This window comes from Engystomops pustulosus, chromosome 3, assembly GCF_040894005.1.
Source record: "Engystomops pustulosus chromosome 3, aEngPut4.maternal, whole genome shotgun sequence".
Lineage (NCBI taxonomy): Eukaryota > Metazoa > Chordata > Amphibia > Anura > Leptodactylidae > Engystomops > Engystomops pustulosus.
The window spans coordinates 57,875,034-57,897,814 of record NC_092413.1 but is presented as its reverse complement, the minus strand read 5'-3'; the positions used below and the strand labels follow the sequence as shown (position 1 = coordinate 57,897,814).

The following is a 22,781-nucleotide window of genomic DNA, read 5'->3' as shown; positions in this document are numbered from 1 at the left end:
AGCATACATCTATGAAACAAAAAGTTGCACACTCATTTGAGATTACCAAATAGGGAAAACTGCTTTTACTGACACTGTTTGACCTCATTTTTAGACTATATCTGTCAGAAAACTAATGGCATTTCTAGATTGGATTTTCTAAGATAGATTTTACAGTCCAACTTTGTTCAACACTATCTTTTGACAAATTGTTCTATGACTACCTGAGTCAGGTTAAACTTCTCCTATACATTTTCTCATGTCTTTTTCATAGCATATGTTTTGAAACTTTGAACAAAGATGCTGATAGAATATTCACCTGAATATATTAATATATTGTATTTTCAATATTAATTAATTTTGCTAAAATAGCAGTTTTCTCTGAATAGTGAGGAATAAAATGCATTGATCACAATATGATGCTCAGAGACTCATCTTTTGATCAACAGGTGATTTGGATAAAGGTCAAGATATTGGTTATTGTCACTAATGAATTACCCAATCTAGACCAATTTGCCAGAAGTCCAAGGTTAAAAATTTTACCAGGAGTGGGGTTCGAACCCACGCGGATATATACCCATTGGATCTTAAGTCCAACGCCTTAACCACTCGGCCATCCTGGTTCGAACGACAACTTGTTAGACTCCGAGATCAACATAGTGGTTGTTTGGAATAATGCATTCATGTAAGTTGTACAAAATCATTCAGGTTTACAAATTTGTTTATTTTTTGGTGATTTTTTTTACTTAAGTGACTTAGTAAAAGTTATGTTTTAAGTACCAAGTTCGATGCTTTACTATATGTTTCATTGTGGTTCGGACACATCTAGTGCATAGTGCCGGAGGGATTTGGCTACTTTGTATCATTTCTAACGGATTATGGCTGGTTTTCTTTCGGTGGGCCTCAATCAGGATCAATGGCTTGACCAAGCCAAAGATATATTCTCAGACAAGAATTTCACACAACCCAAATATACCCCCTCATACAATACAGCATTCAGGGAACTACTGAAAATATATAAAGAACAAATAGTTTCCTGGTGGGAAGTTCAATGTATTGACAATTACATAAAAAACAGCATTGTCCCACGAGGACTAAGAGTAACCCTGACACCAGCTTCACGTATATCCAGTCCCAACTTATTACATAAGTGGGAACTGGAGGCGACAACATTCTCCCTGAAATTACTAGGGCTCCTCCTAGAAGAGGAAAAAACTAAATTAAATGAACTTGAAAAAACCTTAAAAGAACAAATCGAAGTAACAAAAAAATTTAGTAACGAACCTGATTTCACCACAAAGGAATCCCAGCTCCAATCAAAATTGGAGAAATTCCAGTATCACCTGAAAGACCGTAAACATAAACAATTTATACGTGATCTTCAAGATTTCAGAGAAAATAAAGTCTACTCCTCCATTGGAGAGCATTCACAAAAAGGTATAGATACTGGGGTTTCTTCAACTGATACAGAGAGGTCGGACAGTGAATCCAGAAGTGGCCCACAAAGAGGAAGAGCAAGGGGAAGAGGGGGCAATAGTAGAGGAGGACGGGGCAGAAAAAAGCCAGAGAACCAACAAACAGGAGAAACACGTTTTTTAGAACAGACATATCCCCTGAGAAACCGAAATCCGACACCCCCTCAGAACCTCAACCCACAACGCCAAGTCAGGTAATAAACCTCTCCACATACACACTTAGCGAATGTGAAGAAAAAGTTCTAAGCAAAGGTTTATCATTCGTCCCTACATCCGATTACAATTCCTTCACATGGATGAAGGATATACACCTCTTCATAAGAAAACTTAAATGGCATAAATTTTTTAAAAAACAAGAATTAAAAACTTGTAGAGAATTAGGAATTCCTTCTGATCTCTTGAGTGATGTAAGACTATTATTTAGTCTCAATGAGGAACCCCAACCTAAATTAGGAACGGGACCATTTACCGACTTGAGGAATAAAAGTACCAAGATGCCGCCAATTGGTGATACATCTCCGATAGATGTGTTCCTCAATCTGGTAACTGAAGATCTAAACAGTATACAACCTTGTCATTACAGACACAATCTTACCAAACAAGAGATGCAAGCTTTAAACAAACTAGAGAACAATGAGCAACTAATTATAAAACCTTCCGATAAAGGAGGCAATACAGTAGTTTTGGATATAGATGCATACAAGAAACTCTGCACAGATATCCTTAAAGACACCACCAGCTATGAAATTCTAGAAAGGGATCCTACATCTAAATATGAAATGGAGTTAAAAAACATCATTGTCCAAGCAAGGAAAGATAATCTAATTAGTGATGATGAGCTGGGATTTCTTCTACCTAAATTTTCTCGAAGGGCCACATTTTACTGTCTGCCGAAGATACACAAGGGCCTAAACCCACTAAAAGGTAGGCCGATTGTATCTGGGGTAGACAGTCTGTCTCAGAACATTGGTATATACCTTGACCAAGTCCTGCGTCCTTTTGTACTCTCCCTTCCGTCCTACATACAGGATACTGCAGATCTAATTCGCAGAATTGATGGAATCAATATAGATGAGGATTGTATCCTCTGCTCAATTGATGTGGAAGCACTATACTCATCAATTCCCCACACTGCTGGATTGATGGGGGTGAAATATTTTTTGGATTCCAGGGGTAATCAATTTTTGCCCCATAACAACTTCATTTTAGAACTTCTCGATTTTCTTCTGACCCACAACTTTTTCCTGTTCGACCGTAAACACTACCACCAGCTCAGGGGCACTGCCATGGGCAACCCTTGTGCACCAACATATGCAAACTTGCTCCTGGGCTGGTGGGAGGAAACCATGGTCTTCAATGAACAACGAACAACCATGAATAGCAGGATTGAGTTGTGGGTCAGATATATCGATGATATCCTGGTGATATGGAGGGGGGATGAAAAAATCCTTTAGTGACTTTGTAAAAGTTCTTAATAACAATGAGATCAATTTAGGTTTCACTTTTGAAGTCGGAAGAGAGACCCTCCCATTCCTTGACTTACAGATCAGGAGGGATGAGAATGGAGAAGTGAACACAAAAGTCTATAGAAAACCAACTTCCACAAATGCACTTTTAAGATGGGAGAGCCATCACCCAGAACGTTTAAAAAACGGAATCCCCAAGGGACAATACTATAGATTGAGGAGAAACTGTTCTACATATGAGGATTTCAAAATCCAAGCTAAGGATCTCAGGACTAGATTTAGAGAAAGGGGGTACCCTGATCACATTCTGAGAAAAGCGTTCAAAGCAGCATGCGATAAAGATCGCAAGGATTTATTAAAAAAGAAAGATGAATGTGAGCCAGACAAGAAGGTTAGATTAATCACTACTTTTGACAACGGGGCCAAAGAAGCCTCACAAATTATTTACAAACATTGGAATATCTTACTTATGGATCCGGATATACAAGAAGTGTTAAGTGAGACCCCACAAATCACCTTCAGAAAAGGTAGATCATTGAAGGACCGGTTGGTCCAAAGTCATTTCCATGCCCCTCAAAACACAACATGGTTGAATAAAAACGCACCCACTGGGAATTTCAGATGTAGTGGGTGTATCGCATGCCCATACATGCAAACCAGTAAGGATTTCACTTCCACCAACACGGGACGCAGTTATAAGATAAAACACTTCATTAATTGCAGATCTAAAGGAGTTATTTACAAAATGACATGTGGATGCGGTCTAGAATATGTAGGAAAAACCAACAGGGAATTAAGGAGACGCATAGGGGAACATCTCTTGGATATTGACAAGGATAATGATACGGCCATAGCAAGACACCTGAATCAAGAACATGCAGGTGACCTCTCAATGGTTTCGTTCACAGGGATCGACATAGTGAGGCAACCAACGAGAGGGGGAAATTGGGAACAAATGACTCTACAAAAAGAGACATTTTGGATTTTTGAATTAAAAACAATGAGCCCTACTGGACTCAATGAACAATTGAATTTGAAATGTTTTCTTTAGAGCACCTTTTGGGACCCCCCGTTTAGACAGACTAGCCAAAATAATCCAAAAAAATTCTTCTTCTTCAAGCCCCCAAAAAAACGGATCAATCAATAATTATCACTAAGGGCTAAACCATTAGGACTTACAGAGTCCCACTGAATACTATCTTTTACCAAGATGGTATAGTACATATATACCCAAAAAGATGGGCTTTATGTAGATATATCTCCCTAAAAGAAGTAATTTACCTTCCAGTAATATCAGTGGATATACCACCTAACTTATGGGAGGATAAGGAATATATCATATTGTTAATCACTTTAATCTACAATATTGACCTAAACATGATGAGCATTCAAACTAAGCCCAACCATAATTCCTTCCTTGTATTAAATACTAATCCTGACCACTGTGGTGCCCTCACTGGGATACATAATGTACCTTGAGTGAACGCCATAAAAATAATGTTTGGGGTTTTATTTATTTATTTTTTCAAATTGTCTGTACAGCTTCGTGATAATACTACCTTGTTCTGTCAGTACGCATGCGCACAACAGACGGATGCGATGCGTTCCACGGTATGAAACGCAAGACCCCGTGGAACGCATGCGCACATCCTTCCGGACACTTCCGGTACCTGATGTAAACTTCCGGTCTCTAATAGATGACGCGCGATATACGAGAAACGGCGCGCGTCTCAAATTAGACCACGAGGACCAGACCGGGATAGCCTCGTACACACCTGGAAACAGGAACGTAAGTAACCTTAAAGAGGTGATTGTTGACCACCCTAAGTAATTGACATATGGGTGGGATTTAATGTTTAAAAAGGAAGTAATTACTATAGGTCAATGCTCACTAGCCAAGGTACACCACCGAAACCAGGTGGACCCGACCCCTCTGGGGAAATTTCCAGGAAGGCCTGTGTGTGATCTCTCTCCAGGATTTCTGGAACCCCAGACCGATGATTATATCTCCCCCTCCAGGACTCTATGTTAGTCCTCATCTAATCCCCTGATGATTCACCAGGACTGGTGATGAAACGCGTAGGGTAGGGAGGGACGGGGAGCACTCCTTTGGCTTTATCTGTATAGGGCATAACAGTACACCTATCCAGGGACGATCTGGGTACTGTCCTTGTCAGGACGGGAGCATCTGGGGTAGTAGGGACAGCTCTATGATAGGGAGAGAATTATCATTCCCCCTTAGGTCTCTAAAGGATACACCTCCTGCAACCAGACACTCCACCTGGTAAGACTGCCCTATTCTTTTATGTCTGTTTGTTTAATTTACTGTATGTATAAGATTTAAGGTGATTTTAAGTGACTTAGTAAAAGTTATGTTTTAAGTACCAAGTTCGATGCTTTACTATAGATTTTTTTGTCTTTGTAGAAAAGAGCCGGATAGAGAACCACTATAATTTCTAGATATGTCCGAAATCTCACCCATTCGCCTTAACCTATCTGTCCAAGCATACATCTATGAAACAAAAAGTTGCACACTCATTTGAGATTACCAAATAGGGAAAACTGCTTTTACTGACACTGTTTGACCTCTTTTTTAGACTACATCTGTCTGAAAACTAATGGCGTTTCTAGATTGGATTTTCTAAGACAGATTTTACAATCCAACTTTGTTCACCACTATCTTTTGACAAATTGTTCTATGACTACCTGAGTCAGGTTAAACTTCTCCTATACATTTTCTCATGTCTTTTTCATAGCATATGTTTTGAAACTTTGAACAAAGATGCTGATAGAATATTCACCTGAATATATTAATAAATTGTATTTTCAATATTATTTAATTTTGCTGAAATAGCAGTTTTCTCTGAATAGTGAGGAATAAAATGCATTGATCACAATATGGTGCTCAGAGACTCATCTTTTGATCAACAGGTGATTTGGATAAAGGTCAAGAACAAAATGTTAATTTTCACTAATGAATTACTCAATCTAGACCAATTTGCCAGACGTCCAAGGTTAAAACTTTTACCAGGAGTGGGGTTCGAACCCACGCGGATATATATCCATTGGATCTTAAGTCCAACGCCTTAACCACTCGGCCATCCTGGTTCGGACGACAACCTGTTAGACAACGAGATCAACATAGTGGTTGTTTGGAATAATGCATTTATGTAAGTTGTACAAAATCTTTCAGGTTCACAAATTTGTTTATTTTTTGGTGATTTTTTTGTCTTTGTAGAAAAGAGCCGGATAGAGAACCACTATAATTTCTAGATATGTCCAAAATCTCACCCATTCGCCTTAACCTATCTGTCCAAGCATACATATATGAAACAAAAACTTGCACACTCATTTGAGATTACCAAATAGGAAAAACTGCTTTTCCTGACACTGTTTGACCTCATTTTTAGACTATATCTGTCAGAAAACTAATGGCATTTCTAGATTGGATTTTCTAAGATAGATTTTACAGTCCAACTTTGTTCAACACTATCTTTTGACAAATTGTTCTATGACTACCTGAGTCAGGTTAAACTTCTCCTATACATTTTCTCATGTCTTTTTCATAGCATATGTTTTGAAACTTTGAACAAAGATGCTGATAGAATATTCACCTGAATATATTAATAAATTGTATTTTCAATATTATTTAATTTTGCTGAAATAGCAGTTTTCTCTGAATAGTGAGGAATAAAATGCATTGATCACAATATGGTGCTCAAAGACTCATCTTTTGATCAACAGGTGATTTGGATAAAGGTCAAGAACAAAATGTTAATTGTCACTAATGAATTACTCAATCTAGACCAATTTGCCAGACGTCCAAGGTTAAAACTTTTACCAGGAGTGGGGTTTGAACCCACGCGGATATATATCCATTGGATCTTAAGTCCAACGCCTTAACCACTCGGCCATCCTGGTTCGGACGACAACCTGTTAGACAACGAGATCAACATAGTGGTTGTTTGGAATAATGCATTTATGTAAGTTGTACAAAATCTTTCAGGTTTACAAATTTGTTTTTTTTTTGGTGATTTTTTTGTCTTTGTAGAAAAGAGCCGGATAGAGAACCACTATAATTTCTAGATATGTCCAAAATCTCACCCATTCGCCTTAACCTATCTGTCCAAGCATACATATATGAAACAAAAACTTGCACACTCATTTGAGATTACCAAATAGGAAAAACTGCTTTTCCTGACACTGTTTGACCTCATTTTTAGACTATATCTGTCAGAAAACTAATGGCATTTCTAGATTGGATTTTCTAAGATAGATTTTACAGTCCAACTTTGTTCAACACTATCTTTTGACAAATTGTTCTATGACTACCTGAGTCAGGTTAAACTTCTCCTATACATTTTCTCATGTCTTTTTCATAGCATATGTTTTGAAACTTTGAACAAAGATGCTGATAGAATATTCATCTGAATATATTAATAAATTGTATTTTCAATATTATTTAATTTTGCTGAAATAGCAGTTTTCTCTGAATAGTGAGGAATAAAATGCATTGATCACATTATGGTGCTCAGAGACTCATCTTTTGATCAACAGGTGATTTGGATAAAGGTCAAGATATTGGTAATTGTCACTAATGAATTACCCAATCTAGACCAATTTGCCAGAAGTCCAAGGTTAAAACTTTTACCAGGAGTGGGGTTTGAACCCACGCGGATATATACCCATTGGATCTTAAGTCCAACGCCTTAACCACTCGGCCATCCTGGTTCGAACGACAACCTGTTAGACAACGAGATCAACATAGTGGTTGTTTGGAATAATGCATTTATGTAAGTTCTACAAAATCTTTCAGGTTTACAAATTTGTTTATTTTTTGGTGATTTTTTTGTCTTTGTAGAAAAGAGCCGGATAGAGAACCACTATAATTTCTAGATTTGTCCGAAATCTCACCCATTCGCCTTAACCTATCTGTCCAAGCATACATCTATTAAACAAAAAGCTGCACACTCATTTGAGATTACCAAATATTGAAAACTGCTTTTCCTGACACTGTTTGACCTCTTTTTTTAGACTACATCTGTCTGAAAACTAATGGCGTTTCTAGATTGGATTTTCTAAGACAGATTTTACAATCCAACTTTGTTCACCACTATCTTTTGACAAATTGTTCTATGACTACCTGAGTCAGGTTAAACTTCTCCTATACATTTTCTCATGTCTTTTTCATAGCATATGTTTTGAAACTTTGAACAAAGATGCTGATAGAATATTCACCTGAATATATTAATAAATTGTATTTTCAATATTATTTAATTTTGCTGAAATAACAGTTTTCTCTAAATAGTGAGGAATAAAATGCATTGATCACAATTAGAGATGAGCGAACATGCTCGTCCGAGCTTGATGCTCGGTCGAGCATTAGGGTACTCGAAACTGCTCGTTACTCGGACGAATACTTCGCCCGCTCGAGAAAATGGCAGCTCCCGCCGTTTTGCTTTTTGGCGGCCAGAAACAGAGCCAATCACAAGCCAGGAGACTCTGCACTCCACCCAGCATGACGTGGTACCCTTACACGTCGATAGCAGTGGTTGGCTGGCCAGATCAGGTGACCCTGGGATAGACTAGCCGCTGGCCGCGCTGCTCGGATCATTCTGTCTCTGGATGCCGCTAGGGAGAGAGCTGCTGCTGCTCAGGGAAAGCGTTAGGGTGTTCTATTAGCTTACTGTTAGGCAGGAGTGATTCTCAAAGAACCCAACAGCCCTTCTTAGGGCTACAATAACGTTCTACTTTTTTTATTTTAATTTGCATATTTTACCATTTTGTGAGGAATTAGCAGGGGGACTTGCTACCGTTGTGTTTAGCTCTTAGTGGCACACATATCCATAGCAAAGACCGAAGTGGGAAAATTCAGTAGGGGTTGGATTTCTATTAGGCAATAACTCAGTGTCATCTCATCTGGCATAGTACTGTGCTTCCTTTGATACTTGGCTAGAAAATAGCCATAGGAGAATACAAACAGCTTCTTGAAGCCTACAGTAGCGTTCTATATATTTGATTTCTGGTTGATCTGCTGGTGGCTGTAGTTTCTGCAGTGCATGTACTTGCCAATTCTGAGCAATTTGTAGTGAGACTTGCGACCGCTGTGTTCTGCGCTTAGTGGCGCACATATCCATAGCAAAGGCTGAAGTGGCAAAATTCAGTAGGGGTTGGATTTCTATTAGGCAATAACTCAGTGTCATCTCATCTGGCATAGTACTGTGCTTCCTTTGATACTTGGCTAGAAAATAGCCATAGGAGAATACAAACAGCTTCTTGAAGCCTACAGTAGCGTTCTATATATTTGATTTCTGGTTGATCTGCTGGTGGCTGTAGTTTCTGCAGTGCATGTACTTGCCAATTCTGAGCAATTTGTAGTGAGACTTGCGACCGCTGTGTTCTGCGCTTAGTGGCGCACATATCCATAGCAAAGGCTGAAGTGGCAAAATTCAGTAGGGGTTGGATTTCTATTAGGCAATAACTCAGTGTCATCTCATCTGGCATAGTACTGTGCTTCCTTTGATACTTGGCTAGAAAATAGCCATAGGAGAATACAAACAGCTTCTTGAAGCCTACAGTAGCGTTCTATATATTTGATTTCTGGTTGATCTGCTGGTGGCTGTAGTTTCTGCAGTGCATGTACTTGCCAATTCTGAGCAATTTGTAGTGAGACTTGCGACCGCTGTGTTCTGCGCTTAGTGGCGCACATATCCATAGCAAAGGCTGAAGTGGCAAAATTCAGTAGGGGTTGGATTTCTATTAGGCAATAACTCAGTGTCATCTCATCTGGCATAGTACTGTGCTTCCTTTGATACTTGGCTAGAAAATAGCCATAGGAGAATACAAACAGCTTCTTGAAGCCTACAGTAGCGTTCTATATATTTGATTTCTGGTTGATCTGCTGGTGGCTGTAGTTTCTGCAGTGCATGTACTTGCCAATTCTGAGCAATTTGTAGTGAGACTTGCGACCGCTGTGTTCTGCGCTTAGTGGCGCACATATCCATAGCAAAGGCTGAAGTGGCAAAATTCAGTAGGGGTTGGATTTCTATTAGGCAATAACTCAGTGTCATCTCATCCGGCATAGTACTGTGCTTCCTTTGATACTTGGCTAGAAAATAGCCATAGGAGAATACAAACAGCTTCTTGATCTTGAAGCCTACAGTAGCGTTCTATATATTTGATTTCTGGTTGATCTGCTGGTGGCTGTAGTTTCTGCAGTGCATGTACTTGCCAATTCTGAGCAATTTGTAGTGGGACTTGCGACCGCTGTGTTCTGCGCTTAGTGGCGCACATATCCATAGCAAAGGCCGAAGTGGCAAAATTCAGTAGGGGTTGGATTTCTATTAGGCAATAACTCAGTGTCATCTCATCCGTCATAGTACTGTGCTTCCTTTGATACTTGGCTAGAAAATAGCCATAGGAGAATACAAACAGCTTCTTGAAGCCTACAGTAGCGTTCTATATATTTGATTTCTGGTTGATCTGCTGGTGGCTGTAGTTTCTGCAGTGCATGTACTTGCCAATTCTGAGCAATTTGTAGTGGGACTTGCGACCGCTGTGTTCTGCGCTTAGTGGCGCACATATCCATAGCAAAGGCCGAAGTGGCAAAATTCAGTAGGGGTTGGATTTCTATTAGGCAATAACTCAGTGTCATCTCATCCGGCATAGTACTGTGCTTCCTTTGATACTTGGCTAGAAAATAGCCATAGGAGAATACAAACAGCTTCTTGATCTTGAAGCCTACAGTAGCGTTCTATATATTTGATTTCTGGTTGATCTGCTGGTGGCTGTAGTTTCTGCAGTGCATGTACTTGCCAATTCTGAGCAATTTGTAGTGGGACTTGCGACCGCTGTGTTCTGCGCTTAGTGGCGCACATATCCATAGCAAAGGCCGAAGTGGCAAAATTCAGTAGGGGTTGGATTTCTATTAGGCAATAACTCAGTGTCATCTCATCCGGCATAGTACTGTGCTTCCTTTGATACTTGGCTAGAAAATAGCCATAGGAGAATACAAACAGCTTCTTGAAGCCTACAGTAGCGTTCTATATATTTGATTTCTGGTTGATCTGCTGGTGGCTGTAGTTTCTGCAGTGCATGTACTTGCCAATTCTGAGCAATTTGTAGTGGGACTTGCGACCGCTGTGTTCTGCGCTTAGTGGCGCACATATCCATAGCAAAGGCCGAAGTGGCAAAATTCAGTAGGGGTTGGATTTCTATTAGGCAATAACTCAGTGTCATCTCATCCGGCATAGTACTGTGCTTCCTTTGATACTTCGCTAGAAAATAGCCATAGGAGAATACAAACAGCTTCTTGATCTTGAAGCCTACAGTAGCGTTCTATATATTTGATTTCTGGTTGATCTGCTGGTGGCTGTAGTTTCTGCAGTGCATGTACTTGCCAATTCTGAGCAATTTGTAGTGGGACTTGCGACCGCTGTGTTCTGCGCTTAGTGGCGCACATATCCATAGCAAAGGCCGAAGTGGCAAAATTCAGTAGGGGTTGGATTTCTATTAGGCAATAACTCAGTGTCATCTCATCTGGCATAGTACTGTGCTTCCTTTGATACTTGGCTAGAAAATAGCCATAGCAATAGGATAGCATTGTTTGGTTTTAAAAACTCAAAAAAAAACAAAAAACACAAAAAAAAAAAAAAAAACACAAAAAAAAACAAAAAAAAGTAAAAAAAAAAATAAAGTTATAACTCTCATTTTAAAAATGTTTAACCCGAGGGCTAGGGGTAGAGGACGAGGGCGGGGACGTGGGCGTCCAACTACTGCAGGGGTCAGAGGCCGTGGTCCTGGGCGGGGTGAGACACCACCTGCTGATGAGGGAGCAGGGGAACGCCGCAGAGCTACACTCCCTAGGTTCATGTCTGAAGTTACTGGGACTCGTGGTAGAGCACTGTTGAGGCCAGAACAGTGCGAACAGGTGATGTCGTGGATTGCTGACAATGCTTCGAGCAATTTGTCCACCACCAGTCAGTCTTCCACGCAGTCCACCCATGTCACCGAAATCGCCACTCCTCCAGCTCCTGCACCTCAGCCTCCTCCCCCCCAGTCTGCCCCCTCCCAGGAAAATTTGGCATTTGAACCGGCATACTCTGAGGAACTGTTTTCTGGACCCTTCCCACAGTCACAAACCACTTGTCCGGTTGCTGCTGAGCAATTTTCCGATGCCCAGGTTTTCCACCAGTCACAGTCTGTGGGTGATGATGACCTTCTTGACGTAGTGGAAGTGTGTAAAGAGGTGTCCGACGATGAGGAGACACGGTTGTCAGACAGTGGGGAAGTTGTTGTCAGGGCAGGAAGTCCGAGGGGGGAGCAGACTGAGGGATCGGAGGATGATGAGGTGACAGACCCAAGCTGGGTTGAGAGGCCGGGTGAACACAGTGCTTCTGAGACGGAGGAGAGTCCTCGACCTGAACAGGTTGGAAGAGGCAGTGGTGGGGCCAGACGGAGAGGCAGGGCCAGAGCTGGTGCATCAGCGCCACTGTCAACTAGTGAAGCTCCCGTGGTGAGGGCTCTTGCGGCGAGGGCTAGATCTTCAGAAGTGTGGAGGTTCTTTAAGGAAACACCGGATGACCAACGGACTGTGGTGTGCAACATTTGCCAAACCAGGCTCAGCAGGGGTTCCACCACTACTAGCTTAACTACCACCAGTATGCGCAGGCATATGAATGCTAAGCACCCCACTCAGTGGCAACAAGCCCGTTCACCTCCGGCCGTGCACACCACTGCTCCTTCCCCTGTGTCAGCTGCTAGTCAGCCCCCTGCCCAGGACCCTGGCACAAAAACCCCATCGTCGCCTCCACGATCCTCCACAGCATCCACCAGCGTTCAGCTCTCCATACCCCAGACGCTGGAGCGGAAACGCAAATATAGTGCAACCCACCCGCACGCCCAAGCCCTTAATGTGCACATCTCCAGATTGCTTAGCCTGGAGATGCTGCCCTATAGGCTAGTAGAGACCGAGGCCTTTCGCAACCTCATGGCGGCGGCCGCCCCTCGGTATTCGGTCCCCAGCCGCCACTACTTTTCCCGATGTGCCGTCCCAGCCCTGCACCAGCACGTGTCAGACAACATCATCCGTGCCCTGACCAACGCCGTTTCTGACAAGGTCCACCTGACCACGGACACGTGGACGAGTGCTGCCGGGCAGGGCCACTATATATCGCTGACGGCACATTGGGTTAACTTGGTGGAGGCTGGGACCGAGTCTGACCCTGGGGCTGCTCATATACTGCCGACGCCGAGGATTGCGGGGCCTACCTCGGTCCAGGTGTTTCAGGCCTACTATGCCTCCTCCTCCTCCCACCCCTCCTCCACCTCCTCCTCCGAACTACCATCCGTGGGCACGGCGCCATCAGTCGGTAGCTCTAGGCACAGCAGCAGTGCTGTCGCTAAGCGACAGCAGGCGGTGCTCAAACTGCTGAGCCTAGGCGACAAAAGGCACACCGCCCAAGAGCTATTACAGGGCATCACGGCGCAGACTGATCTGTGGCTGGCACCGCTGAACCTCAAGCCGGGAATGGTTGTGTGTGACAACGGCCGTAACCTGGTGGCGGCTCTGCAACTCGGCAGACTGACACATGTGCCATGCCTGGCCCATGTGTTAAATCTGATAGTGCAGCGTTTCCTCAAGACATACCCCAATCTGTCTGATTTGCTCACGAAGGTGCGCCGCATCTGTGCGCATTTCAGGAAGTCCAGCCCAGATGCTGCCACTCTCAGGGCAGCGCAGCGCCGCCTCCAACTGCCCGCTCACCGACTGTTGTGCGACGTGCCCACGAGGTGGAATTCAACACTGACCATGTTATCCAGAGTTTACCAGCAGCGCAGAGCGATTGTAGACTGCCAGATGTCAACTTCCACCAGAACTGGTAGTCAGGTCAGTCAGCTTCCTCAAGTCTACAATGAGGAGTGGACGTGGATGTCTGATATCTGTCAGGTGCTGAGTAACTTTGAGGAGTCAACACAGATGGTCAGTGGCGATGCCGCCATCATCAGCCTCACCATCCCGCTGCTTGGCCTGTTGAAAAACTCTCTGGTCAGCATGAAGTCGGAAGCTTTGCGCTCGTCACAAGAGACGGGGGAAGAATATTCCCTTGTTGATAGCCAAAGCACCCTGAGGTCTGTTTCTCAGCGCATATCGGAGGAGGTGGAGGTGGAGGAGGATGAGGAGGAAGAGGAGGAGAATGTTGGCGAGACACAAGAGGGGACCATTGTTGAGTCCTTCACTGTTCAGCGTGTATGGGCAGAAGAAGAGGAGTTGGAGGAGTTGGAGGAGGAGGAAATGGACAGTCAGGCCAGTGAGGGGAGTGAATTCTTACGCGTTGGTACTCTGGCGCATATGGCAGATTTCATGCTAGGCTGCCTATCCCGTGACCCTCGCGTTCAAAGAATTTATTCCAGCACCGATTACTGGGTGTTCACTCTCCTGGACCCACGGTACAAGCAAAATCTTCCCACTCTCATCCCTGGAGAGGAAAGGAGTGTGAGAATGCATGAATACCAGCAGGCCCTGGTGCACAAGCTGAAACAGTATTTCCCTTCTGACAGCGCTAGCGGCAGAGTGCGTAGTTCTGCGGGACAAGTAGCGAGGGAGAGTAGGCGAGCAGGCAGCTTGTCCAGCACTGGCAAGGGTACGCTTTACAAGGCTTTTGCCAGCTTTATGTCACCCCAGCAAGACACTGTCACCTGTCCCCAGTCTCGGCAGAGTAGGGCTGATCTTTACAGAAAGATGGTGAGGGAGTACGTAGCTGACCATACCATCGTCCTAAATGATCACACAGCTCCCTACAACTACTGGGTTTCAAAGCTGGACATGTGGCACGAACTGGCGCTGTACGCCTTGGAGGTTCTTGCCTGCCCTGCCGCTAGCGTCTTGTCCGAGCGGGTTTTCAGTGCAGCTGGTGGCATCATCACCGATAAGCGTACACGCCTGTCGACTGACAGCGCTGACAGGCTGACGCTTATTAAAATGAATAAAGGCTGGATTTCTCAGAATTTCCAATCTCCACCAGGTGAAGGAAGCTCAACCTGAATAATTGATCCACTCCTCCTCCTCCTCCTCATTTTCCTCCTTCTCCTCCTCTTTGTACAGTAAAGCAGAGGAAAATGGCTATTTTTTGACAGGGCCCACTGGCTCTTGCTATAGTACTTCATGCATTTAATTTTTCTGGAGGGCCACCTACCCGGTCCTCTGTTTGAAACAATTTTTGTGAGTGCCACATACAGGCACTCAATCTATTCCATTTTTCTGGAGGGCCACCTACCCGGTCCTCTGTTTTAAAAAATTTTTGGGACTGCCACATACAGGCACTCAATCTATTCCATTTTACTGCAGGGCCACCTACCTGCTCCTCTGGTTTGAACAATTTTTGGGACTGCCACATACAGGCACTCAATCTATTCCATTTTACTGGAGGGCCACCTACCTGCTCCTCTGGTTTGAAACATTTTTGGGACTGCCACATACAGGCACTCAATCTATTCCATTTTACTGCAGGGCCACCTACCTGCTCCTCTGGTTTGAACAATTTTTGGGACTGCCACATACAGGCACTCAATCTATTCCATTTTACTGGAGGGCCACCTACCTGCTCCTCTGGTTTGAAACATTTTTGGGACTGCCACATACAGGCACTCAATCTATTCCATTTTACTGCAGGGCCACCTACCTGCTCCTCTGGTTTGAACAATTTTTGGGACTGCCACATACAGGCACTCAATCTATTCCATTTTACTGGAGGGCCACCTACCTGCTCCTCTGGTTTGAAACATTTTTGGGACTGCCACATACAGGCACTCAATCTATTCCATTTTACTGCAGGGCCACCTACCTGCTCCTCTGGTTTGAACAATTTTTGGGACTGCCACATACAGGCACTCAATCTATTCCATTTTACTGGAGGGCCACCTACCTGCTCCTCTGGTTTGAAACATTTTTGGGACTGCCACATACAGGCACTCAATCTATTCCATTTTACTGCAGGGCCACCTACCTGCTCCTCTGGTTTGAACAATTTTTGGGACTGCCACATACAGGCACTCAATCTATTCCATTTTACTGCAGGGCCACCTACCTGCTCCTCTGGTTTGAACAATTTTTGGGACTGCCACATACAGGCACTCAATCTATTCCATTTTACTGCAGGGCCACCTACCTGCTCCTCTGGTTTGAACAATTTTTGGGACTGCCACATACAGGCACTCAATCTATTCCATTTTACTGCAGGGCCACCTACCTGCTCCTCTGGTTTGAACAATTTTTGGGACTGCCACATACAGGCACTCAATCTATTCCATTTTACTGCAGGGCCACCTACCTGCTCCTCTGGTTTGAACAATTTTTGGGACTGCCACATACAGGCACTCAATCTATTCCATTTTACTGGAGGGCCACCTACCTGCTCCTCTGGTTTGAAACATTTTTGGGACTGCCACATACAGGCACTCAATCTATCCCATTTTACTGGAGGGCCACCTACCTGCTCCTCTGGTTTGAAAAATGTTTGGGACTGCCACATACAGGCACTATCCAAATTAAATTGTCTCCATAGCAGCCTCCACACGTTGTCTCCATTGCTACCTCCAAAAGTCGTCCATATAGCTGCCTCCATACATCGTCCCTTTATCAAACGAGGTGTGTCAGGCAGAAATTTGGGTTGTTTTCATGGATTCCACATCAAAGTTGTTAACTTTGTCGCCACCCTGCTGTGTAATCCCCAAAATATACTGGCAAACTTTTACCATTTAGGGATATTATTTCAGCGCTTCTTGCGCATCTGTTTACATTCCCCTCACCCGGCATATCCTAAACTTATAAGAACGCTACTACACTTGATCTTATACAAAAGGTTCTTAGAAGTGCTGTTTGGGGAGTAGCCTAGAGACAGGGGCTTGGATTGGCGAAAGCTCGCCTGGCAGCGGAACGCCAGCTCCATGCGCATCATGCGCTTCTTGCGCATCTGTTTACATTCCCCTCACCCGCCATATCCCAAACTTATAAGAACGCTACTACACTTAACTTGGTGCAGGCTGGGACCGAGTCTGACCCTGGGGCTGGTCATATACTGCCGACGCAGAGAATTGCGGGGCCTACCTCGGTCCAGGTCTCAAAGGCCTACTATACCTCCTCCCACCCCTCCTCCACCTCCTCCTCCTCCGAATTACCATCCGTGGGCATGGCGCCATCAGTCGGTAGCTCTAGGCACAGCAGCAGTGCCGTCGCTAAGCGACAGCAGGCGGTGCTGAAACTGCTGAGCCTAGGCGATAAAAGGCACACCGCCCAAGAGCTATTACAGGGCATTCCACATCAAAGTTGTTAACTTTGTCGCCACCCTGCTGTGTAATCCCCAAAATATACTTGCAAACTTTTACCATTTAGGGATATTATTTCAGCGCTTCTTGCGCATCTGTTTACATTCCCCTCACCCGGCATATCCTAAACTTATAAGAACGCTACTACACTTGATCTTATACAAAAGGTTCTTAGAAGTGCTGTTTGGGGAGTAGCCTAGAGACAGGGGCTTGGATTGGCGAAAGCTCGCCTGGCAGCGGAGCGCCAGCTCCATGCCAAGATCCAACTAACATAGTTTTAACTGCAGCACCTTTAATCTACTACTAGTTCACTGCCTCCATACATGGTCCCCTTATCAAACGAGCTGTGTCAGGCAGAATTTTGGGTTGTTTTCATGGCTTCCATGTTAACTTTGTCGCCACCCTGCTGTGTAATCCACAAAATATACTGGCAAACTTTTATCATGTACCGATATTATTTGAGCGCTTCTTGCTCACCTCCTTTGGTTCCTCTCTGCCACCCATTGGTTTGAAGCCTGAGTCCATTTAGGGTATGTCGCCATGCCACTCTCTAGCCTGCTGCCGCTGCCTCTGCATGCCGTCCCCTATAGTGTCAGGGTCAATTATTGGATGTTTTAGATGCTATCTAGCTTCATTCTGTCACTCTGTCATGGCCATGCTGTTGCCCATAATTTTGGCATAATGGTGCGATTATGCAGCCTCAGAGGCATCCATGCATGCTGCCCCTGCTGTTTCCTGTCCATTTCCGTGGTGTTTCCATCCTTTTCTGAGGTTCCCAGGTGTTTGGCCAAGCTTCCCTGTGCAGAGCCTTGGTCCCCTTGAAAAATGCTCGAGTCTCCCATTGACTTCAATGGGGTTCGTTATTCGAGACGAGCACTCGAGCATCGGGAAAAGTTCGTCTCGAATAACGAGTACCCGAGCATTTTAGTGTTCGCTCATCTCTAATCACAATATGGTGCTCAGAGACTCATATTTTGATCAACAGGTGATTTGGATAAAGGTCAAGAACAAAATGTTAATTGTCACTAATGAATTACTCAATCTAGACCAATTTGCCAGACGTCCAAGGTTAAAACTTTTACCAGGAGTGGGTTTCGAACCCACGCGGATATATATCCATTGGATCTTAAGTCCAACGCCTTAACCACTCGGCCATCCTGGTTCGAACGACAACCTGTTAGACTCCGAGATCAACATAGTGGTTGTTTGGAATAATGCATTCATGTAAGTTGTACAAAATCATTCAGGTTTACAAATTTGTTTATTTTTTGGTGATTTTTTTGTCTTTGTAGAAAAGAGCCGGATAGAGAACCACTATAATTTCTAGATATGTCCGAAATCTCACCCATTCGCCTTAACCTATCTGTCCAAGCATACATATATGAAACTAAAACTTGCACACTCATTTGAGATTACCAAATAGGAAAAACTGCTTTTCCTGACACTGTTTGACCTCATTTTTAGACTATATCTGTCAGAAAACTAATGGCATTTCTAGATTGGATTTTCTAAGATAGATTTTACAGTCCAACTTTGTTCAACACTATCTTTTGACAAATTGTTCTATGACTACCTGAGTCAGGTTAAACTTCTCCTATACATTTTCTCATGTCTTTTTCATAGCATATGTTTTGAAACTTTGAACAAAGATGCTGATAGAATATTCACCTGAATATATTAATATATTGTATTTTCAATATTAATTAATTTTGCTAAAATAGCAGTTTGCTCTGAATAGTGAAGAATAAAATGCATTGATCACAATATGGTGCTCAGAGACTCATCTTTTGATCAACAGGTGATTTGGATAAAGGTCAAGATATTGGTTATTGTCACTAATGAATTACCCAATCTAGACCAATTTGCCAGAAGTCCAAGGTTAAAACTTTTACCAGGAGTGGGGTTCGAACCCACGCGGATATATACCCACTGGATCTTAAGTCCAAAGCCTTAACCACTCGGCCATCCTGGTTCGAACGACAACTTGTTAGACTCCGAGATCAACATAGTGGTTGTTTGGAATAATGCATTCATGTAAGTTGTACAAAATCATTCAGGTTTACAAATTTGTTTATTTTTTGGTGATTTTTTTGTCTTTGTAAAAAATAGCCGGATAGAGAACCACTATAATTTCTAGATATGTCCGAAATCTCACCCATTCGCCTTAACCCATCTGTCCAAGCATACATCTATGAAACAAAAAGTTGCACACACATTTGAGATTACCAAATAGGGAAAACTGCTTTTACTGACACTGTTTGACCTCTTTTTTAGACTACATCTGTCTGAAAACTAATGGCGTTTCTAGATTGGATTTTCTAAGACAGATTTTACAGTCCAACTTTGTTCATCACTATCTTTTGACAAATTGTTCTATGACTACCTGAGTCAGGTTAAACTTCTCCTATACATTTTCTCATGTCTTTTTCATAGCATATGTTTTGAAACTTTGAACAAAGATGCTGATAGAATATTCACCTGAATATATTAATAAATTGTATTTTCAATATTATTTAATTTTGCTGAAATAGCAGTTTTCTCTGAATAGTGAGGAATAAAATGCATTGATCACAATATGGTGCTCAGAGACTCATCTTTTGATCAACAGGTGATTTGGATAAAGGTCAAGAACAAAATGTTAATTGTCACTAATGAATTACTCAATCTAGACCAATTTGCCAGACGTCCATGGTTAAAACTTTTACCAGGAGTGGGGTTCAAACCCACGCAGATATATATCCATTGGATCTTAAGTCCAACGCCTTAACCACTCGGCCATCCTGGTTCGAACGACAACCTGTTAGACAACGAGATCAACATAGTGGTTGTTTGGAATAATGCATTTATGTAAGTTGTACAAAATCTTTCAGGTTTACAAATTTGTTTATTTTTTGGTGATTTTTTTGCCTTTGTAGAAAAGAGCCGGATAGAGAACCACTATAATTTCTAGATATGTCCGAAATCTCACCCATTCGCCTTAACCTATCTGTCCAAGCATACATATATGAAACAAAAACTTGCACACTCATTTGAGATTACCAAATAGGAAAAACTGCTTTTCCTGACACTGTTTGACCTCATTTTTAGACTATATCTGTCAGAAAACTAATGGCATTTCTAGATTGGATTTTCTAAGATAGATTTTACAGTCCAACTTTGTTCAACACTATCTTTTGACAAATTGTTCTATGACTACCTGAGTCAGGTTAAACTTCTCCTATACATTTTCTCATGTCTTTTTCATAGCATATGTTTTGAAACTTTGAACAAAGATGCTGATAGAATATTCACCTGAATATATTAATAAATTGTATTTTCAATATTAATTAATTTTGCTAAAATAGCAGTTTGCTCTGAATAGTGAGGAATAAAATGCATTGATCACAATATGGTGCTCAGAGACTCATCTTTTGATCAACAGGTGATTTGGATAAAGGTCAAGATATTGGTTATTGTCACTAATGAATTACCCAATCTAGACCAATTTGACAGAAGTCCAAGGTTAAAACTTTTTCCAGGAGTGGGGTTCGAACCCACGCGGATATATACCCATTGGATCTTAATTCCAACGCCTTAACCACTCGGCCATCCTGGTTCGAAGACAACTCATTAGACTCCGAGTTCAACATAGTGGTTGTTTGGAATAATGCATTCATGTAAGTTGTACAAAATCATTCAGGTTTACAAATTTGTTTATTTTTTGGTGATTTTTTTGTCTTTGTAGAAAAGAGCCGGATAGAGAACCACTATAATTTCTAGATATGTCCGAAATCTCACCCATTCGCCTTAACCTATCTGTCCAAGCATACATCTATGAAACAAAAAGTTGCACACACATTTGAGATTACCAAATAGGGAAAACTGCTTTTACTGACACTGTTTGACCTCTTTTTTAGACTACATCTGTCTGAAAACTAATGGCGTTTCTAGATTGGATTTTCTAAGACAGATTTTACAGTCCAACTTTGTTCACCACTATCTTTTGACAAATTGTTCTATGACTACCTGAGTCAGGTTAAACTTCTCCTATACATTTTCTCATGTCTTTTTCATAGCATATGTTTTGAAACTTTGAACAAAGATGCTGATAGAATATTCACCTGAATATATTAATAAATTGTATTTTCAATATTATTTAATTTTGCTGAAATAGCAGTTTTCTCTGAATAGTGAGGAATAAAATGCATTGATCACAATATGGTGCTCAGAGACTCATCTTTTGATCAACAGGTGATTTGGATAAAGGTCAAGAACAAAATGTTAATTGTCACTAATGAATTACTCAATCTAGACCAATTTGCCAGACGTCCGTGGTTAAAACTTTTACCAGGAGTGGGGTTCGAACCCACGCGGATATATATCCATTGGATCTTAAGTCCAACGCCTTAACCACTCGGCCATCCTGGTTCGAACAACAACCTGTTAGACAACGAGATCAACATAGTGGTTGTTTGGAATAATGCATTTATGTAAGTTGTACAAAATCTTTCAGGTTTACAAATTTGTTTATTTTTTGGTGATTTTTTTTGTCTTTGTAGAAAAGAGCCGGATAGAGAACCACTATAATTTCTAGATATGTCCGAAATCTCACCCATTCGCCTTAACCTATCTGTCCAAGCATACATATATGAAACAAAAACTTGCACACTCATTTGAGATTACCAAATAGGAAAAACTGCTTTTCCTGACACTGTTTGACCTCATTTTTAGACTATATCTGTCAGAAAACTAATGGCATTTTTATATTGGATTTTCTAAGATAGATTTTACAGTCCAACTTTGTTCACCACTATCTTTTGACAAATTGTTCTATGACTACCTGAGACAGGTTAAACTTCTCCTATACATTTTCTCATGTATTTTTCATAGCATATGTTTTGAAACTTTGAACAAAGATGCTGATAGAATATTCACCTGAATATATTAAGAAATTGTATTTTCAATATTATTTAACTTTGCTGAAATAGCAGTTTTCTCTGAATAGTGAGGAATAAAATGCATTGATCACAATATGGTGCTCAGAGACTCATCTTTTGATCAACAGGTGATTTGGATAAAGGTCAAGAACAAAATGTTAATTGTCACTAATGAATTACTCAATCTAGACCAATTTGCCAGACGTCCGTGGTTAAAACTTTTACCAGGAGTGGGGTTCGAACCCACGCGGATATATATCCATTGGATCTTAAGTCCAACGCCTTAACCACTCGGCCATCCTGGTTCGAACAACAACCTGTTAGACAACGAGATCAACATAGTGGTTGTTTGGAATAATGCATTTATGTAAGTTGTACAAAATCTTTCAGGTTTACAAATTTGTTTATTTTTTGGTGATTTTTTTGTCTTTGTAGAAAAGAGCCGGATAGAGAACCACTATAATTTCTAGATATGTCCGAAATCTCACCCATTCGCCTTAACCTATCTGTCCAAGCATACATATATGAAACAAAAACTTGCACACTCATTTGAGATTACCAAATAGGAAAAACTGCTTTTCCTGACACTGTTTGACCTCATTTTTAGACTATATCTGTCAGAA

At 42.0% G+C, this 22,781-nt stretch overlaps 10 non-coding genes across 10 annotated transcripts; all 10 read right to left on the bottom strand.

The window, feature by feature from the left end:
• Positions 1 to 519: 519 nt before the first annotated feature.
• On the bottom strand, positions 520 to 602 carry TRNAL-UAA (transfer RNA leucine (anticodon UAA)). Its single transcript has one exon. It is a non-coding gene; the product is annotated as a tRNA-Leu (tRNA).
• Positions 603 to 5,945: 5,343 nt separating this feature from the next.
• On the bottom strand, positions 5,946 to 6,028 carry TRNAL-UAA (transfer RNA leucine (anticodon UAA)). The gene has a single exon. It is a non-coding gene; the product is annotated as a tRNA-Leu (tRNA).
• A 730-nt stretch (positions 6,029 to 6,758) lies between these two features.
• Positions 6,759 to 6,841, bottom strand: TRNAL-UAA (transfer RNA leucine (anticodon UAA)). Its single transcript has one exon. It is a non-coding gene; the product is annotated as a tRNA-Leu (tRNA).
• Positions 6,842 to 7,568: 727 nt separating this feature from the next.
• Positions 7,569 to 7,651, bottom strand: TRNAL-UAA (transfer RNA leucine (anticodon UAA)). The gene has a single exon. It is a non-coding gene; the product is annotated as a tRNA-Leu (tRNA).
• A 10,670-nt stretch (positions 7,652 to 18,321) lies between these two features.
• Positions 18,322 to 18,404, bottom strand: TRNAL-UAA (transfer RNA leucine (anticodon UAA)). Its single transcript has one exon. It is a non-coding gene; the product is annotated as a tRNA-Leu (tRNA).
• Positions 18,405 to 19,131: 727 nt separating this feature from the next.
• TRNAL-UAA (transfer RNA leucine (anticodon UAA)) lies at positions 19,132 to 19,214 on the bottom strand. Its single transcript has one exon. It is a non-coding gene; the product is annotated as a tRNA-Leu (tRNA).
• A 730-nt stretch (positions 19,215 to 19,944) lies between these two features.
• TRNAL-UAA (transfer RNA leucine (anticodon UAA)) lies at positions 19,945 to 20,027 on the bottom strand. The gene has a single exon. It is a non-coding gene; the product is annotated as a tRNA-Leu (tRNA).
• A 727-nt stretch (positions 20,028 to 20,754) lies between these two features.
• TRNAL-UAA (transfer RNA leucine (anticodon UAA)) lies at positions 20,755 to 20,837 on the bottom strand. The gene has a single exon. It is a non-coding gene; the product is annotated as a tRNA-Leu (tRNA).
• A 729-nt stretch (positions 20,838 to 21,566) lies between these two features.
• TRNAL-UAA (transfer RNA leucine (anticodon UAA)) lies at positions 21,567 to 21,649 on the bottom strand. Its single transcript has one exon. It is a non-coding gene; the product is annotated as a tRNA-Leu (tRNA).
• Positions 21,650 to 22,380: 731 nt separating this feature from the next.
• On the bottom strand, positions 22,381 to 22,463 carry TRNAL-UAA (transfer RNA leucine (anticodon UAA)). Its single transcript has one exon. It is a non-coding gene; the product is annotated as a tRNA-Leu (tRNA).
• Between the last annotated feature and the right edge of the window lie 318 nt (positions 22,464 to 22,781).